Source organism: Lepisosteus oculatus, chromosome 9, assembly GCF_040954835.1.
Source record: "Lepisosteus oculatus isolate fLepOcu1 chromosome 9, fLepOcu1.hap2, whole genome shotgun sequence".
In the NCBI taxonomy this organism is placed as follows: domain Eukaryota; kingdom Metazoa; phylum Chordata; class Actinopteri; order Semionotiformes; family Lepisosteidae; genus Lepisosteus; species Lepisosteus oculatus.
In genome coordinates this window covers 23,405,903-23,425,100 of record NC_090704.1, presented here as the reverse complement: position 1 = coordinate 23,425,100, position 19,198 = coordinate 23,405,903, and the positions used below count along the sequence as shown (strand labels likewise).

Sequence of the window (19,198 nt, the reverse complement as noted above, 5' to 3'; positions counted from 1 at the left end):
TCTAATAATTAGTTGGTCTGCTCTAAGCCAATATCTGTTGAACAACTATGAGAGAAAATGGCAAAAATGGGTGAATATATATCCAAAGTCCATGATACAATGAGTACCTACATTTACTTTCATAGCAGGTAATGATGATACCCCTCATCAATATATAGCTAGATCCTATGGCAGTGACAATAGTGTCATATATCATAATTATTGTGGAAAAAATGTTTTTTGCCTTAAAATGAAAGTATTAGTTATTATGAAAGTATTAAAATGTGGACTTGAACCCTGAACTCTAAATACAACAGTGATAGAGAAGCTACTAGGCACCCCCCAAAACCATGGACAAATGTGTGCTTGGAATGACAAAACCCTATATTAAAAAGAATGAGTTAGAGCACAATGTGTCATCACTGTCAAAGTAAAGACACTAAAATGGTGATTAATTGGACCAATGGATCATTGTTGGACCAAGGAATTGTTGGACTAGAATTCAATCGAGTGATACAAAATAGTTATGAAGAGGTCCTGCTTTCAGATGGCCACGTGAAATAAAAAAGTTTGGAAGAGCAGGTTGCATATAGAAAGATTAAGGCAGATTCTTTGAGTGCAAAGTCAACAATAAGGTAAATCTGAATATTATTGGAACAGTACAATAATGTGTGTTAAATGTATTAATTATCATACTTTTGCCCTTCTTTAGTTTGGAATATAAATGATTATGATGATTTCCATACAATGATGAACCTCTCCTTTTTATCCCAAATCACAGATTTCTTAATATTTAATGTCATTTGCAATTAATATATATATAAATGGATTGACAAAATGTACTTGTTTGAATGAAAAATACAGAGTATTGCATCAGATTAAATTCATATTATATTAAATAAAAATGTCAGTAAAATAAACCTATCATATCACTATTACCCATTTCCAAAATTGAAGTAGACTTTCACAACTTGTTATTTTAAAAAAAATACTGTTGTATCTTAGGTCTTCAATAGTCAGAAATGTTATTCTCCAACCAACTGTGAATTACAAACACAGCACTTCATTGTGGGAGTCCATTTGATCAAATGAAGGAAAAAAATACTTTGCCAAACAAGTACCGGGGTGTTCTTTGTAACTGGCAGGTAGATTGAGGCTTTGAAATATATTGCACCACATTTCTTTTGAAAAATCCAGGAGGAGCATACTTTTATCAAGTGTAATGTCATCCTCTTTTAGTCAAGGTTCTTGAAATCAATGAGTGCCTTATGTGCTTTGAAAATTCATTCAATGCCCTGATATTTGCAGTTGGCCTCACAATAAATGAACCTGTTCAAAGAACCTTTGCATAAATTTGTCTTTTTTCTGCAGATAAAGGTGGAATCGAAATAAACAACTGTCAATGTTTTTAAGCTCTTAGGCACTTCTAAGCTCTTCTCTGACTTCTAAAGTCAGAGAATTAGATAATATTACTATAAATAACAGACGATATTAACAAAATATGTATCTATATTAATTAAATATGTATTTAATAAGGCTGGCATGGTCATGCAATGGTTAGCATTGCTGCCTTGTAGCACTGGGGCCCAGGGTTTATACCGAACATGGGGAGTTATCTGCATAGAGTCTGTATGTTCTCCCCAAAATCATGTGAGCTTCCATCCACAATCCAAGGACATACTAGTAGTTAATTACTGTAGATTCTGGGAAAACATGCCCTGGTGCAAGTAAGTCCAGGTCTGTGTTTGTGTCTGTGTGTGCCATGTGAGGGCTCGGTGTCCTGTCCAGGGTGTACCCTGCCCTGTGCCTGTTGCTTGCTGGTCTAGTCTCCAGCTCCCCTGAAAACATGAATTGGACACAGTAGTTAGAAAATGGATGGATGGTATCAAATAGAACAGGAATCAATGATACATATTTAAACAAAGTTTCATACATGTTTATGAATATTTGTGATTGCAGTGGTACAGTGATATCAGGGGGTAATAGAGGTGCAATTATTATTGTTTGTTGTAATAGTTCTAATGCACTTTGGGCACCTAAACAGTTCTTTGCAAAAGCTTAGATGTCTCTTACCAAGTTAAATATTTTGAAATTTTTAAATATTCCATGTTCATTTTACTATTGTAAAATATGAAACTGTAGCAGTTCTTTTGTGTGTGCAGACAACCTGCATGAATTTTTATTGGAATATTCGTTTTTAAAGAGGACACTAGGCAAAATATAATCATTTATTTAAAGGGGACTCAAACATGCTTCAAGAGAACTATTTTTCCTCAGTAACTATAATTTAATAGTGTGGATTAGTGATTAGAGATCCTGAGTCTTTTTCCCCAGTGGCTTTAGCAAACCCATACACATGTACAGTACTAAGATGTGTATTTAAACAAAACAGATCATTGTATAATATGTAATTTGCGTTGGAGAATAATTGTCAGCCAAATTAATATTATTGTTATTAATAATAATAACAGCAACAGCTAATTAGGCTGGATACGGAATGAAAGATATGAATGCCTCAAGATTATCAGTTACACCTAATCAAAATACTAATTTTAGCTATTGTTCAGTCATGATACTTAAACGTGAGCTCTTTCTATTAATACTGTATTGAAAAGAAGCAGACTATTGATTTACTTTGCATTCCCTTACACATGGGTCATAAAAGACGTGAAATGAATCTAGGAAAATAAGTTTATGTTTCATTTGCCCCGAGATTTTATGTGCCGGTGTTGATTAACATGTCTTTTTAAAGTCTTCTATTATTTTTTAAAATGATTTTAAACATAGGACATTTAGAAGAAAAAAATGTCAAGCTGATTTATAATAGTGTAGTTCTGTTTAGGGTCGGTTTGATCGTATAATTACAGTAACATAATAAGAAAAGTTACTCTTGCCAATGAGAAAATAGCTTCTGCAGCACCTATTTATAACTTTGGATAATTCACTCGACAGCAGAAGAGAACCATGTAACAAAATATGCACGAAAAGGACCCTGAAAAGTGTATTCTCCAGAACATCTAAATTAAGGACAATATTATTGAAAAAAGCTTAATAACATGGAGCGTGTCATCACCACCATGTAGTGTGGTCAAAGTGCCTACAACTCCAGCTAACCAGCCAGGGCAGGCTGGTAAACTAGTGTGTTGCTAAGTCTCTGTTTGCATTGGAAACAGCAACGATAGGTAGGAAAGGGGTGAAGCTCTTTTGTACAGAAAATAAATATGCCTAACTGCTATTAAATACTATAGTGAGCATGCATTTTTCTATTGCTAAGTAATATAAAGCTATTTTAAGGCATTAATGGAAACCTGGTTTATTTAATTTCCACGAACGATATGAGGCATAGAATTAAACTTCCCTACAAAACGAATGGTTCAAACCAGGGTGCTTTAACCCTCGATATACATGGAGCGACTATAAAGAGCGAACAGGGCTGTTCATTGGAGGAATTCCATATCATCACTTGCATTCAAAAATAAATTCGTTATCTCACATAAAATTAAAAAAAAAACGGTATTAAAAGCGCTTGGAATCAGATATTGAAATGCAGTAAAAGAAGATTTGTTTCGGCAAAGAAAAGGCGTAGGATAACAGGTACAGTGCTATATGTCTTGTGATTTGTACAATAGCCCTTTATTTTCTACCGTGTATCCACTTATATTAAAAACGACTGGCTATACTGTACACTGGCATTGTATGTGCACGCCCTTTGTTATTGTTCCTTGGTATTCTCAGGAGCAAAAAAAAGGCTGAACGTAGCGGATAATTTGTAATTGTGTTTAGTTTGAATTAATACTGATGAAAATGTCCTTAGTTCTGTAACACGTCATTACGTCAAGAAAGCCGTAATATTCAGACAATACACAACGCTCTTTGGTCGTGTGCTTATGCAGGTTCACGCAGTACCAGCGCAGGTAATGTTTAACAGAATTTATAAATGCCAGAGAAAAGCTAGGATTTGCTAGCGAGGGTTGCGGGTTGTGCTCATTTGCTCAGCATCACTTGTAAAGCAAATACAGTGAACTGTATTCTTCCGGGATGGGGTCTGGCATCACTTGTTTTTTACTACCAGCAATATTGCCATCTGAGTTTGGTTTGCTTAATTTGATTTGCACACTTTGTGTTTACATTTATATAACCTGGGTTTGATTTAACTTTAATAATTACTTAAGTAATACCAAATACTAAAGGCCACTGCATCATGTACTAAAAGGCTAATTCTAGTGTCGAGCGTTTTCTAAGGACACTGCAGTACCGATAGCTCCGGTCTATGTTGTCATGCATTACAGAGGCCTTATTTCCCAATGACTTGCCATTAGTTAGGCGACAGTGCCAGTTTACGTGAAATATTACTTCACAACTAAATCACAAAATAAATCAGTGCGCTCAGCTGGTAATGTAAAGAACGACCAACGAACGACTCCTGCGAAAGTGATGAAAGTACATAAATACTGCTTGATGTTATTTAGTGTCAGTTCACGTTGCTGGCTTTTCCGAATCATTTCTTGAAAAGGCCTAGCCGGATGACACTGACCGGGGGACCAGCATTTGATAATCACTTTAAACAAGATACTTCTATTAACATATTGACTTACTGTATATACAGTATTGAGGTAAATTAAGATCTCAAAACGGGACGCTGGGTATCATAACTGAACAGTTTGCAGTATTTTGTTCTTGGTGATGGTGGAATAATCTCAGTAAAATTATAGTTTAAATTGGCTTTATAAGAGCAATGAAGTTGTTCCTGCATGCAAAGGATTACAGATAACTTTTAAAATTCTTAAATGGCATCCCAGATCCCATGTGAAATAAGATATAAAACCAAAGCAGACAGACAAGATTTCATCATGCTGACATTCATAATGTAATGGTAGAGAAATTTAGCCCCGAGACAATTCTTCCGTACCTTCCAAGGCTAATACTGTTATAGTATTGTCGTATGTGATATTGTGAGGACAAATGAGGTTGTGACTGTCATTGCAGAATTATACAGATAACAAAAAAGAATGAATCCCCTGCTGTACAGGCCTAAAGAATTTCAGAGCATCAGCTCACCATATTTTTCTCTTATTAAACTAATATACTATATGTGGCACAGTAGATGAGAATAAATTATGAAGCACTACACTGTTTGCTTTGCTATAGCATGTCCAATTTAAAAATAACCAAGCAAGTTATTCAAATAATAGCATATGTTTTACATTTAACAATTCTTTGTACAAACTAGTATAAGGACCAGATCCATCCTATTCTTTCCTTAATAATGTATATAGGTGCACATCATAAAATGTAATCAGTACAATTCTAAAAACATTTTGTTTCATATTTTAAATGCCCATTAATTCAACTTCCCAAATAACACTTTATTTTAGGGGTTATCTGTAAACCATGTATTATTCTTTATTAGTTAAACACAGCTTGTGCTAGCAAAACATGCCATATTAGTGAAACATGAAGGGTATGTATAATTTATTAGTGATAAAAGGTAAGAATTATTGAGCAAGTCTTTCAAAAGGAGTTGTCCGTCATCTGTTAAGTTCTTGTATGTCACTCATAAATAACTTAACAAATAACTCATAAATAACATGACTTATAATCTGACTCTTAGATTAAAGTATTACCCATTGTAGGTATTTTGTGCAATAATCACAAGCTAACTTATCACTCCTGTTTCAAATTCAAAACCTCCTCCTTGAGGAAATGTTTAGTAAGAATGCAAATCTACATAAAAGTGCCTGCCTGAAATATACAGGTCTTCAAGTCAAATTCAGAGAAGTACCGAAGAAAATAGTCCACAGACATACTACTAACATTTGGGCAGTAATAAATATTCTCCTAAATTACAGCCAAAATAAAGCCTTGGCTTTCCTTTTGACATTGAAGCAGAGAGCTGTGTTTTATGAGATGAAATGAGAGTTTTATGAGATTAAAGACTTTAAAATCCATACACATTTAAAAATGAACAAAGTGGAGAACTAAATTGAAATTATTGTTCAATATAGGTTAAGATTTGGCTTGTTTCACAGATGTAGCTTTTTTTTATATGATGAAAATTCTCAGCACTGCCTCGTGCTTTGCAATACCATATACCTGGTACTTCTTACTAAAATGTTAGAGACTGAGCAGTTCTATCTCATTGTTATAATAACAATTTATACTGATACATACCTCCTATTGTATGTGTGTACCACCTATTTTGAACAATATATTTTTTCTTTTCCTTTAATGTTCAGTGGAAGGCATTATAATTAGCTTAAAAAACAAAACAAGACAATGTAAATTGTTGTAAAGCATTAGAAAATGCTGACTCACACACTTTCAGAGACAATGCAACATTTCTTTCTTTCAAAAACAGTGCAAAACATCACATGAATTCTTTTTTAGTGATGTGAGAGTTTTAAGAGTGTGGAATTGTGCAGGACATAATTCATTCAAGTGAAATTTGTGCACAAAAAGGAGTACTAATCCTAATTTATTTTCAACACCTCACAATATAAAACAAAAAACAAAATTTTGACATTCACTGTTGAACTTACGAGTATCTGATTAAGCCAATAAAAACATCTGTCAGAGCGGCTCTTTTTAAACATCTGAGCTTGCAGGTTTTCATTGCCAGTGAACAAAGCAGTGTGACTAGAAGAAGGAAATGTTGTCTGGTTGTATTTTAAATGAAGACTCATTTGTTTGAAGCAGTAACACTGTGAGTTCATATTTAATTTAAGGAATAGGCCATGAGCTGCAGTTCTACATTTAATCTCAGAATCCTTAATGAGGGTATGTTTTAAACTTTGCCATTCATAAATATCCCCTTAAAAGTGTCACCTAAGCCAGTGTACACAAGGATCTTGTACAATTCAACTAAGATACACCACAAAGTTCCTCTAAAAAGACCCACATGCAGATCTGTTTGAGTGTATGACAGATTCTTACATACAGTACAACAAAAGTTTAAGGGAAACAAATAATTTGTACATACAGTATATCTGTAAAAAGATGGCTATACATATTTTACGGTTCATCCTTACTATGTTGATGGCATTAATAGTTGTAAATTAGCTGATAATGTTTGTAGTGAGGAATTCTGAAAGGATTTGAGTTCTACTTCTAATCTGAAGAAAAGTGTATGCGGAAGTTATTTTACTCAAGGTAATGCAAAACAAGTTGAAAAACTAGGAACCTCAAGTTAATTAGTTGTTTGCCTTAACCACAGGAGCACTTAAATGCAAGGATTTTTTTACAGAGCTGCAGCACCTTTTAGAAGGTGTTTAATGTGCAGACTTGAACTTTTAGGGCATTTACTGCTTTATTCTACCATTTTAAACTCAAAAAGTGCCTTAGCAGGAAGATAAGGAGAAGTTTAACAGTTTGTTTTGCACTGGGCTATTGGTCCTTACAGATATTTCTTTTGTACAGAGAAGTTGCACTTGTTCATGTAACTTGAAGAACTGTTCTTTGTCTTGTCTTTCCTGAAGAAGCAGAAAGACCACTTACATGTTGGTAACAAACTGGATAAAACTATGTGCAGAATTCTTGTATGTAGTTGTACCATGGTTTGCTGTAAGGCCTGACATTGACATATTACAGTGATCTGTACCTATAGGTGTCATACATACGGACAGTAACAGTCAACTGTGTTATCCCTTTCAGAAAGCATAGCCATCTTTATTCAGCTTTAGAAGTCAAAATGCTTAATTTAAAAATAAATAATTATCATAGGAAGATCCTGGTTACCATGGTGGTGCAGTAGTAACCGTTGTGGCCTCACAGTGCTGGGGTCTTGGGTTCAGTTTCGGGTTATATACTGGGTTTAGAAATTAGACATAAGCACATCTATTATTGCCTTGCAGCGCTGGGGTCAATTCTGGACCTGGGGTGCTATCTGCATGGACTTTGTATGTTCTTCTTGTGTTCACATGGGTTTCCCCCAGGTGTTCCAGTTTCCTTCCACAGTCCAAAGACATACCAGTAAGGTTAATTGGCTTCTGTGAAAATTGGACGTGTTGTGAACGTGTGTGCGTGTGAATGTCTGTGTGTGCCCTGTGTCGTACTGTTGTCACACCCAGGGTGTACCCCACCTTGCTCCTGTTGCTTGTCAGCATAGGCTCCGGCTCCCCTGCGACCCTGAATTGGATGAAGCAGTTAAAAAAATGGATGGATGGAAGATGCTAGTTAATAAGGTACATTAAAAAGGTTTTTGATATTGACAGAACAAGCAAACATCCACCAGCTCAAAGAAGTTTCCGTAAACATGTGTTGCTCACAGTGTGCTACATAATGTTTTTCAATATGGGAACAGAGTATACATATATATTTTTTCCAGAAAATGACCTTAAACTACCTCTAAAATGCACGTTCTCTCAGATAAGTAGTAGCTATTTTTAAATTGGTCGGTCACGTTTGCTAGGCTAGAAAAAAAATCTGACAGGTGCTTGTTTCCAACAGTTTGGTTTCACAGTATCCAATTATATGAGCCTATTACGTAGCCATACAGCAGTGTCATTAGTTTAATTTTAGATTTAGAGTAAACATAAAGCCTTATGTCAGCCAAGGAAGAATAAATCAGTTATAAACAAGCCAACTCTAACTGGTCTTGTGGCTTTCTTCTGAAAGTGAAACATGACATGTATGAAATATGTCAGCATGTCAGTCATAGAAGTGAAGAGTGCTATAGTTCATATAGTTCAATTTCTATCTTTCATGAATTTGTGATGTACTTGCATTGTAACTTTGGAAATGTTTATTATTTGTATTGTTTGGTTAACAAATGCCTTTCTGTAGGCATCTTCCAGAAAAATTACACTGGACATAAGCCCAATTATTGCTGCCTTGCAGTGGTGGGTTCAGTTCTGGCCCTCGGATGTTATCTGTTTGGAGTTCAAATGTTCTCTCTTTGTTCATGTCGGGTTTCCTCTGGCTGCTCCAGTTTCCTCCCACAGTAAAAGACATACTGGCAGGTAACTGGATACTGTGAAAATTGTCCCAAGGTGTGAATGTGTGCATGTCTACGTTTGTGTCTGTGTGTTTGTGACTGGCATCCCACCCAGGATGTATCATGCCTGCACCCATTGCTTGCCGGGATAGGTTCTGGCTCCCCTGTTACCCTTAATTGAATTAAGTGATTAGAAAATGGATGGATGGAGACATACAATTACTTCATTATTGTGTTAATAACTGGAGGAGAAGGAAGATATTGAGACAAGATATTCTTTCACAGCATCTGAAACTATACGAAATAGTAATCCAATGATCTACTTAACATTTCTTAAATAAGTCTTATTTTTAATGTTGTTTTATGCCATACATCCAAAAAAACATTTCAGTATAATAAACAGCTGATCAGAGTGACTGGTTTCTTTAAAATGGTTATTTCAGGTTCTGTTTTTATAGAAAACAGGTTTTATTGACCATGACTGTCATTGCTGAGTCAGGTGCAAAACCAGAGTTAACACAACTCGTGTCTAAAATGCTCTTGTGGGTGGTGAGTGTTTAAGTTTTTATGGGAGAATGTGAGCTGTAATACTTTACAGCTGGACAGTTAGGGTTACAACATGAGTGAAGGTCTGGTGGATTAATTAAAAAAAACTGACATCTCAATGAGAGTCAGCTTCTGTGCTTTGTGTCACTAATTATTTCACCAGCACTGTGATATAAAACACAATAAAAGTATGTGAATGATAATAATAATAATGCTTGCATAGGCAGTGTTTGACAGGCCATCTACAACAAAGGTCATTGTAACATCTAGAGCACAGAACAGTCCTACCAATAATACCCTTAGGGGCATAACCTTGGTAAAAGGCAGTAAGCAGAGATCTCATTCACTTTGTCACTTCCTTCTAGAAAAGTTGTTGATCTCCAGTTTTGACAGGAATGTGGCAGTGGATACTGTGGTGCTCAGGCCAAATCCAAATTGCTGTGATTGTAATTGAACAAAATCTCAGAGTAGGATAAATTTTTTTATTGAATATGTGCTTAGTCATGCCAAAATCTGTGGGGGCTTGTGCCAATTCATTTCATTAACAGCAGTTAGAAATGCCTTGCGCCAAGTGCAGTAAAGACCTCTCCACAACCTTTCATAAGATGCAATTTAAATTGTACTAGTGCTGACAAACAAGAATAGACTATTCCCACAAGGAGACTGATATGTTTCATTGACTGAAAAGTGAAGTCACTCTGTTTGGGACAGAGTACTAACCATTATCATGAGTAATTTCTAATACGTTATGTCCTCTACATAGATTTAATATATGAGACAGTGCATGACAATGGGAGTGATCAAATACATTTTTGCTGTCTTTTGAATATACAGTGGTATGAAAAAGTAAGTACACCCCATGCAAAGGTTTGCTTGTTTTACATTTGTGGACAAAAGGATATTTGATCATCGTTTCAGCAATACTGATAGTAAAGGTGATATAAATTTAAAAATAACATTGAAAAATCACAATTTGCACTCATTTGTACTATTTAAATCAACAGAAATGCAGTTTCCTTTGTTAGTACACCCCTACCTTTATCATTGTATCAAATGCCTAAAATTAGAATCAGGTGCACCAAAACAGGTGCAAATGGTTTGGTCTTAAAAATTGAAGTGTGTGGCACATCCTGCCAAGGCCAGAAGAGCTTCAGGGAGCAAAGATTGTTTATGGTAAGGGTTTTAAAGCCATTTCCAAGCAATTTGTAGTCAATCACTTCAATTTCAGTGGTTTGAAATGTTCTCCCTTTGTAGATGATCTTTCAGACAATCTATCCAGGCCAGGTCGTCCCACCAAATTCAGCTGAAATTCAGCTGACCGAAAGATGCTGCAGGAAGTGTCCTAGAACCATCTGAAGTCAACCATCTGAAAGAGACTGCACAACTTTGTCCTACATGCGAGGTCAGGAAGGAAGAAGCCTCTGCTGTCAAAAAAGAATATAGACTCACGACTGAAGTTTGCCAGACAACACCTAGGTTAAGATCAGGACTGTTGGAACAGTGTGCTCTGGATGGATGAGACAAAGGTAGAGCTGTTTGGCCACAATGCCAGATGTCATGTTTGGTGAAAACCCAAAACTGCCTTTGACCAAAAGAACCTCATACCAAATATAAAGCATGGTGGTGCAAGCATTATGGTTTTGTGCTGCTTTTCTGCCTCAGGGCCTGGCCAGCTTGCCATCATAGAGTCAGCCATGAATTCTACATAGTACCAGAGAATACTTGAGGAGAATGTGAAGCCATCTGTCAAAAAGCTGAAGCTGAACTGTAAGTGGACTTTGCAACAAGACAATGACCCAAAACACTCAAGCAAATCCAGAAAAAAATGGCTCAGAAAGACGAAATGGAGGGTTATGGAATGGCCAAGTCAAAGCCCAGATCTTAACCCCATAGAATTGCTGTGGGGGGACTTGAAGTGGGCAGTACATACAAGAAAGCCCTCAAACATCACACAGTTGAAGGAGTTCTGTAAGGAGGAGTGGGCAATAATCTCTCCAAGTCGATGTAGGCGACTGATAGACTGATAGACAATTGCAAGAAACGCCTACAAGAAGTGATTTCTGCCAAAGGGGGCAACACCAGCTATTGAAGCTAGGGGATGTACTTATTTTTTCCACAGCAGACAATTGCATTTCTGACTTTGTTTTGTTAAATAATTTTCATTGTTATTTGTTAAATTAGATCACTTTGATTAATATTGTTGAAATACAGATCAAATATCCATAAATGCAAATATGTTGAAAAACACACACCTTTTCATGGGGAGTGCCTGCTTTTTCACAGCACTGTATACAGCTGTGCTAAACTGTAGAGCAGATAGATTAAGATAAGCCAGTTAAAAAAAGTGCTATAGGCTCCTGTTTGTAATATTTGGTTTGAAGAAATCCTGCCGTACAGTAGCAGTCAGCAGTGAGGACACATATTTAGAGTATCCTTTTAGCTTGGTGCTGCAGTCTTTCAGATTGATTTTTCTGTTGAAATACAGAATGCAGGTTTATCCAAATACCTCCTACTGTACAGTAACGTGATCAGAGTCATTTCGAATTAATCCAGTCCAGATGGTCCCAGATGATGACAGCTGAGAGAGATCGGAAGAGATGATTTGAGGCTTCCTTGCAATGAATGGTTTTTTGTCATTTGAATGGTAAAATTAAAACATTATTGATGATGACAGAATCTAATGCATTTCTACCAGCTTGTTTGTGCACAGGTCAAAATGTAGTCAGGTAGCTCAGGATATTTCCATTCCAGAATATAAAATATAGCTCCAAACTTCATAAAGCTTCTGAAACTGGTAATTTATTTGATATGACAGGATGTGACTGTGGTACACTTTGATAAGGCACTGACTGTTGTGACTACGCAATCAATGAAAAGAGTCAAGTGCTTATCATTCTTAACATGATGTTTACTTACACTAAATCATGAGCATTATGTTTTATCTCATTGCATATATGGAAAGGAAAGGAGTGATTACTATTATAAACAAAATACATAGTAAAGATGGTTTATTTCATTTCTCCTTTTTTTCTTATGAGAATTGAGCTTCTGTTTTAACTCGCGTTATAAAAACATATACAAATTTTGGTTCAGTCGCCATATGATTTTTCTACATTCACAGTATTCCAACACAAACAAGATGTTGTACTGTCAATCACTTAAGTCTGTATAACTTTAAACTGTACAGTTTAGTTATTTTAGTTTTATTTTAAAAAATTGACCACCAGCACTAATTGGTGTCACGCCCTCTGCAGCCAGAAGGCGCTCCTTCTCTGTCCTGTCCCTAGTTTCCTGCCTGCTGTCCTTCCGGTCCCTCTCTTTCCCTTGGGCTATATATTTCCGGGTCTTTCGCTCTGCCCTCGCTCAGCATTGACGTTCGGATGTCCTGAGACCCGCCTAGCACCAGGTTGCCCCACGTCCGCTACCTGAGGGCATAGGTTTCAATATGGCATTCCTGAACTCTCTGCACTATGAGCCTGGGCCTTTTTCCCGTTCTGCCGCTACGCATATGGGTCTTTTTCCGCTCTCCTGCTCTCCATGGTTTGTCCCTTTGGACGTCCGTGACAATTGGTAAAGATATTTGAACTATGATTTCTATATTGAAGGCTAATTAATGTTATGTTTCTTAATCTCAGTCATTATTAAAAACATATTTAGGCCCTTCACATTGTGTAAGGTTGAATACCTGACTCATGACTCACAGAAAAGCAGAGGCATGGTGTTATAACTCAGAAAATGCAAAGTAAAGCAATTTACCTACTGTACACATTTATCTTTTGCTGCAATGGACAGTCAGACTGTATGTGTCTGAACTATGGCTATTGTCTGCAGAATTAGGCTGAGTGATGGATGATGTGTTTTCTCTGTTATGTGTGGTCCTGAGTTTTTTTATTAATTAAGACATGTTACTTTTGCATTTCTATAAACTAAATATTGGAACCAATGGCATTTGTTTCATTTCTAAGCATGTAATAAATAACAAAGATAATAGACAGATAGTCTTTTTCCCTTCGAAACTCATTGCCAACTCCTGCAAAAATCTATTTTATGTCTAAATCTTATAGACAAAATATATTTCAAGTATGCACAGTTCAGCATTTATTGCTTACAAAACCTGTACCTGTGTAGTGGTTAATTAGCTAGCCCATATTATTAACTTTTGTTTTATTGAATTGCCTTTTCTGTCTGGGAGTATTATTCTCTTATTCGTGAGCAATCAGAGAGATTATCTGGATATTTCTCTTTGCTGAACGCAACATATAGTACTAGTGCTTGTAATAGAAAGAAGTCTCCCCAGATATCTGGCCACAAAATGCAGTAATAAAGTGGAACTGTCCATGCCGTTTCATTCTAAAAAATTACATTTCCTTTTGTCATTGTGTTTTGTATGGTCAAGGCAATTGCTTGTGCTTTTCAATTTGATTAAATGTATCTAAGAGAAGATTTAGTTTAGGTGACTATAGCAGATATACAGGTAGTAATAGGTTTATTCCATGCTGAACGAAAGAAGAGAGAAAACACAACGTTTCAGCCGTGGAGCCTTCTTCAGGTGTGAGAGACAAGGCAGTAGGCAAAGGTAGATCTAGAAAAAGATTTGGAGGAAGGCATAGTGATCTATAGCAGATACAGTTTGGAAGTTAAAATTAAAACTGCTGTCTCAGCCACACCAGGAAAAAGCTACGATGTTCAAATACCAAATCCAGTTCTCCAAAGTGCCAGTCTGTTTACAGAGATGATTTGTGCTTCGAAGTCTCAGGGAAGTTTCAGGCTCATTATTCTTTTCATTTCTATGCTAAAATACCCCAAATTATGTTAATCTGAAACCTGATGTTAAACAAGCAGTATCTGCCTTGTCAAACTCTTTAGATGTTGTTAAAGTACAATGGACTGCACTGAGCTCCAGGGGATGTAATGGAACTTTTTACATAACTCTGACAAGACCAAAGTTATGCATATTGTCTCTCCTTGTCAGCTCTGCAAATGTGTCAGTCTTAGTTTGACTATGGATGGTCCTGGAATCAGGCCAAGGTGGGAAGTGAATTCTTCAGATCAGGAACCTTGGTGTCATCTTTGATCCAAGCTGTGCATTTGAATCTTGTGTTGGCAGTGTTGTGAAAGTCTTTATCACTACTACATTACTCACACCCGTTTATATCACTGCCAGTCTGATGCAGAAAGTACTGCAGCAGTACTTACTGGCGTTTCTACACCCTTTCTTAACACACCGATTCTGTTTGCTGGTGTTTCCAAACATGTTTTCAACTATACTGTTTTTTTAATGCACAGTTCACTCCCTGTACTCCTACATGTCACTTGCACTCTTTGGACTCTGGCCTTCTTTCAATTCCTAAAACAAGGCTGCTGTATGAGTGTGTGTAATCATATGCCAGGTCACCTCAGATCTATCGTGTAAGTCGGTACTTTCAAATCCAGCCTTAAAACTTATTTTTCTACTCTGCCTGATTAATTTAGTGTATTAATGTATGCACAGTTTTCACTTGTTGAGTGTTTTATTGTGAAGTGCCTTAAAAGGATACAGTATGTCTGACCATGACAGGTGGTAAATATAACAAAGTTTGCTGTTATTTTCCAACTATTAGCTGTATCACAAGGCCTTATTAAAACATTCACAATGACATCTTATGTATGCAATGCATTACCAGTACAGAATGGAACTGACAGTACCTTGTCTGTATCAGGTAGCTTGGACTTGTACAATATACAGAATCCATATATATTATCCTGGGAACAGGAAGGTTGGAAAAAAATAGAGAATCATCATATAGCTGAGGAGGAAGGTTTAAAATATTACTGTATGCAAATATTATGTATCATTATACAGAGTGATTCTGAAGTTAGTTGCCTGTTAAAACACCTGTGTCATGAAAACAGTGGTCTTGTCATTCCATATTTAGAAGGTGTTCCCATGAACACGAACAGTACCTACCACAGAATTCTTCATCAGCTCATGTCAACCATCATTAACGTCCATGAAACCTGGATGAATTGTATGGAGGTAAAGAACTGCACAAAGCTGTTCAGGCTGTTATTAATCCATTGGTTTTCGCTTACAGGCTGCCTCCTGTGAGTCTCAAATAGAACCATTTTGTTAAACTAAGGCAGTTTAGCAATGTAAAGATCAATAGGCTTTGCAAGTTTATGTCACCGAGTTAGAGAATTGCCAGTCTTTGCACTGGCAGCTTGGTCTTTGTGAAAGAAGAATATTATTCTCCAAAACGTATCATAGAACACAAAATATATGTGAGACTGCAGCACTCTTAGCCCCTCTATATAAATTGATAGTATGTTTGTGTATATGACTAGTGTCTTAGAACTTATGCCTTACTGTATACCTTTTAATTCTGCTTGAGAAAATCCCTGAATATCTACAAGCCATGATTTTTAAAAGGTGTAACCCACTAGAGAAGTTCACTAATGAATTTTAAAATGCGGCATCTCTAAAGAGAATGTAGAGCTCTGTGCTGTCTGTGCCACACACTGCTGCTCTTGGGATTTGGCAATGAGAAAGTGAGAACTTGAAACTAGAGGCTTTTGGGTTTGAGCGCTGTAGACAAAGAAGACATTCTTTACAGAGTAACAGGGGGCAGACTTTTGCACAGCAGCTGCAGGAACAGCACTTGTACAGCTGTACCAGCTTGTGAGTGCCAGTAGAGAAGTTTCCTCCAGAGTGAACCACTACAATAGACAGACTTACAATGTGCTCACAGCCACATGCCCAAAACACTATTCTTTATTGCAGGATTACAGAATACATTACGTCACAAAATAACGCTTGTTTTGTAAAACCAGTGCTGCTATTAGAGATAAAGGCAATTTCTAAACATTAAGCCTTAACATTGATAAATATTTGAAGTAAATGTAGGGGATCACTGGGTGTCTAGTCACTTAGCAGTGATTTGCTACCAGACAGTGAGATTAAACAATGCTGCTCCAAAAATGTGCATTTCAGTCAGATACAGCTGCTGAAAGTTCAGTTTAGGTGTAAATGTCTTTTGTATTTTTCATTTTTGTCACAGAACTCCCTGGCCTGTTCCTTATCTCGACACTCTCCAAAGATAATCTTGTCCTCTTAAAAATAGCGGACAAAGCTTGAATGAAAACATTATCTGCTGAAATATCCTCCACTTCTAGGAAGGGAGCTGTAAAGTGAATGGGCCACTTGTGCTTGGTAAAGCCTCTTGTGCTAGCATACTAAATATCTGCTCATCAATTGTTTCCAAGTAGAGCACATAAATTGTTTCAATGATATGTCCAGCAGAAAATAGCTACAATAAGCACAATACAATATACAGTTGTTTGGTGTAACTGCTATTGTGTAATTGTGTAGATTGTAATTTGGATGCATTTATCTTTATAAAAAAAGCTTCTTTTGTTTTTTTCCTGTCCTTTTTAAGAAAAAGTCTCTCTTGCTTTATGAACAAGGTGATAATGCACACTGATATACAAACCATTACTTTTGAAGAAGAAGCCATTTATTTTCTGCATTTTTATTTTGGTCTCAGTGTGTTCTGTTTTGTATAGTGTTTTCTTTTCACTTTTCTCTCAGACTGTACTGTTTTTTGCCATGATGAACATCTCAGCAAAATGAGCTAGAGCAGAGGTAAGAAACTTTAAAGTTAAACTACTTAAATCACACAAGACGGCTCTTTGGGTGTGTGGAGCCCCGAGTCTAGAGCTTGAGTGGTATTCCTGGTCTGTAAGGTTGCATTACTGGTCTTTTGGCTCCTGAGTTTTGGTCGCTGGCCTGTTTGCAGTGTGACTTTGGGGTGTTAAGTGATCCCTGAGAGACAGCAGAATGAACCCTTTCCTTGAATGAAATGGACACGTGTCAGTATTTGCTATGTTTTCTCCCTTTTTTCAGGCTTGAAAAAGCTTTTCTGAAGCTGTTTATATTGGATTGCTAGTAGCCTATGTAACTTAAAGCTACAGGTTAAAAATTACAACAAAGTACACACAATGTAGAAATTAGGGAAACATTCAGAGAAACACTGTTAACATGTTGTTTATTTATACTGATTAATAATGCCACTATATGTTTTTCTGTGTTTTATACATAATACTAGTTTTGTTGATTTATGTTGTATTTTATATTTGGTATTTGTACTCATTTTGTTTGTCTTTCTATTATTTAAACATTCTCAGTGACAGTGAAGTGTCTGAAAACAGCGATTTAAGCATCTCAAGAAAGTAAAACATTGTTAAGATTTCAAAATAATTAGTAAAATTAAAACAAAAAATAACAGGTCGAGATGTCCTGAAACTGAAGGCTTTGTTAATGTTTTATTGTTTAATAAATAATGAAAACAAAAACTAACTACCAAATGTGCTGAAACTGAAGGGCTTAGCACAGTATGTAGAAACACTCCACAAAGGTGCTATTCTGGTGCAAGTCCTTCATCACTATCTGAAATCTTAATATAGCTCTTTACACTTGCCAAGTAGGAGTGTGTGAAGTCTTAACCCTACAGGGCATGGCTATAACAGTCACAGAATAATTAACAATGCTTCTCTACTAACAGATCCCTGCAAAACATAAAACAGGAGCTCAAGGTACAGCCATACGGGGTGTTAAGCACAGAATGTGTAGATGTGACGGAATTGTGATGAAAGCCTACAAAGAGCAAACAGGTCTTTCGATTTGAAATTGTTGGAATGAAAGGAAAAAAAGAGCCAAGTACAACAAAGGCTGATAGATATTCAAATAAGCTTGTATTTCTGTGTGAGATGTAAAAAAGGCATGTTTCCTGAATGCTGCTGGGGGTAAAGGCAGGGCTGTGATTGGAATGTTTGTCACCGAGAGTTGCAAGCAGGAGAACGTGAATGAAACCCAGTGTAGACACAAAAAGCTACTCTAACTCAGGGGTGTTAGTGTCATTGATGAAAGTAATTTCAGCATTTGAGTCAATTACTATGGGAAGTGTGTTATAACTATACAAACTTAGCAAGTGAAAACATAGTTAAATATTTAAGAGAAAATCTGCATACTTTTGTGCTATGTGATATTTATGTATTTATGTTATGTATTATATAATATTTTTTTTAAAGAGAAACAGTATTTTACAAGAATTTCATTGAAAAGGGTTAAAATGATTAGCGATGTTGTTTTCTATTTTTTTTATCCTAGGTTTGAGTCTGGCTTGGAGCAGATTTTCTGTGAAGTTTGTATGTTCGTGTTGTGGGTATTGTATTGTGTTATTCTCCCACAATCCAACAAAATGCAGTCTGGGTTAACTGACATCTATAAATAGTGCTCTGTTATGTACTGATGAAAGGACCCCATCAAAGATGAGGTCCTGTCTTTCTGCCTTTGTCAATTAAGTTAGGATCTAGCTCACCAGGACAAAAGATGAAAGTATCAATTTAGTTGCTGAGTGTAATTCAAAGATGTGACAGACTTTACAGTGAATACCAGTTGTTACAGTACAGATTTGGAGTTGTTATTTCAGTTGTTTTATTTAAAATGTATTTTTTAAATAACTATTAAGACAAAGGAAAAAAAGATGTACACTATGTGCTGGTACAATACTTGAAAACTTGTTTTCAATTGCAAGTGACCTATGTTTGTGGTCTTAAGTCTTAGTGTTAAGTCAGTAAATTCAATATTTAAAAAAATGCTAAAATGATGGTAACTTAACAGTTTTCTAAATCCTTTTTGGAACTGGTCTGAAGAAAAATCTGGAAGATATGCAAGAGGTAGCATATCCTTGTTTTCAATAACTT

At 36.2% G+C, this 19,198-nt stretch overlaps 1 protein-coding gene across 6 annotated transcripts in view; it reads left to right on the top strand.

Annotated features, from left to right (window-relative positions):
• Positions 1–3,330: 3,330 nt before the first annotated feature.
• ttll7 (tubulin tyrosine ligase-like family, member 7) overlaps positions 3,331–19,198 on the top strand; it is an 84,497-nt gene continuing 68,629 nt past the window's right edge. For 3 of the 6 annotated variants that reach the window (XM_069194284.1, XM_015355702.2, XM_069194285.1), the window contains exon 1: positions 3,331–3,573. The gene's annotated coding sequence lies outside the window, so the exon portion shown is untranslated. Of the gene's footprint in view, positions 3,574–3,855; positions 3,894–17,024; positions 17,079–19,198 lie in introns of those variants that run through there. The other 3 variants (XM_069194281.1, XM_069194283.1, XM_069194282.1) reach the window with 3 other exon arrangements.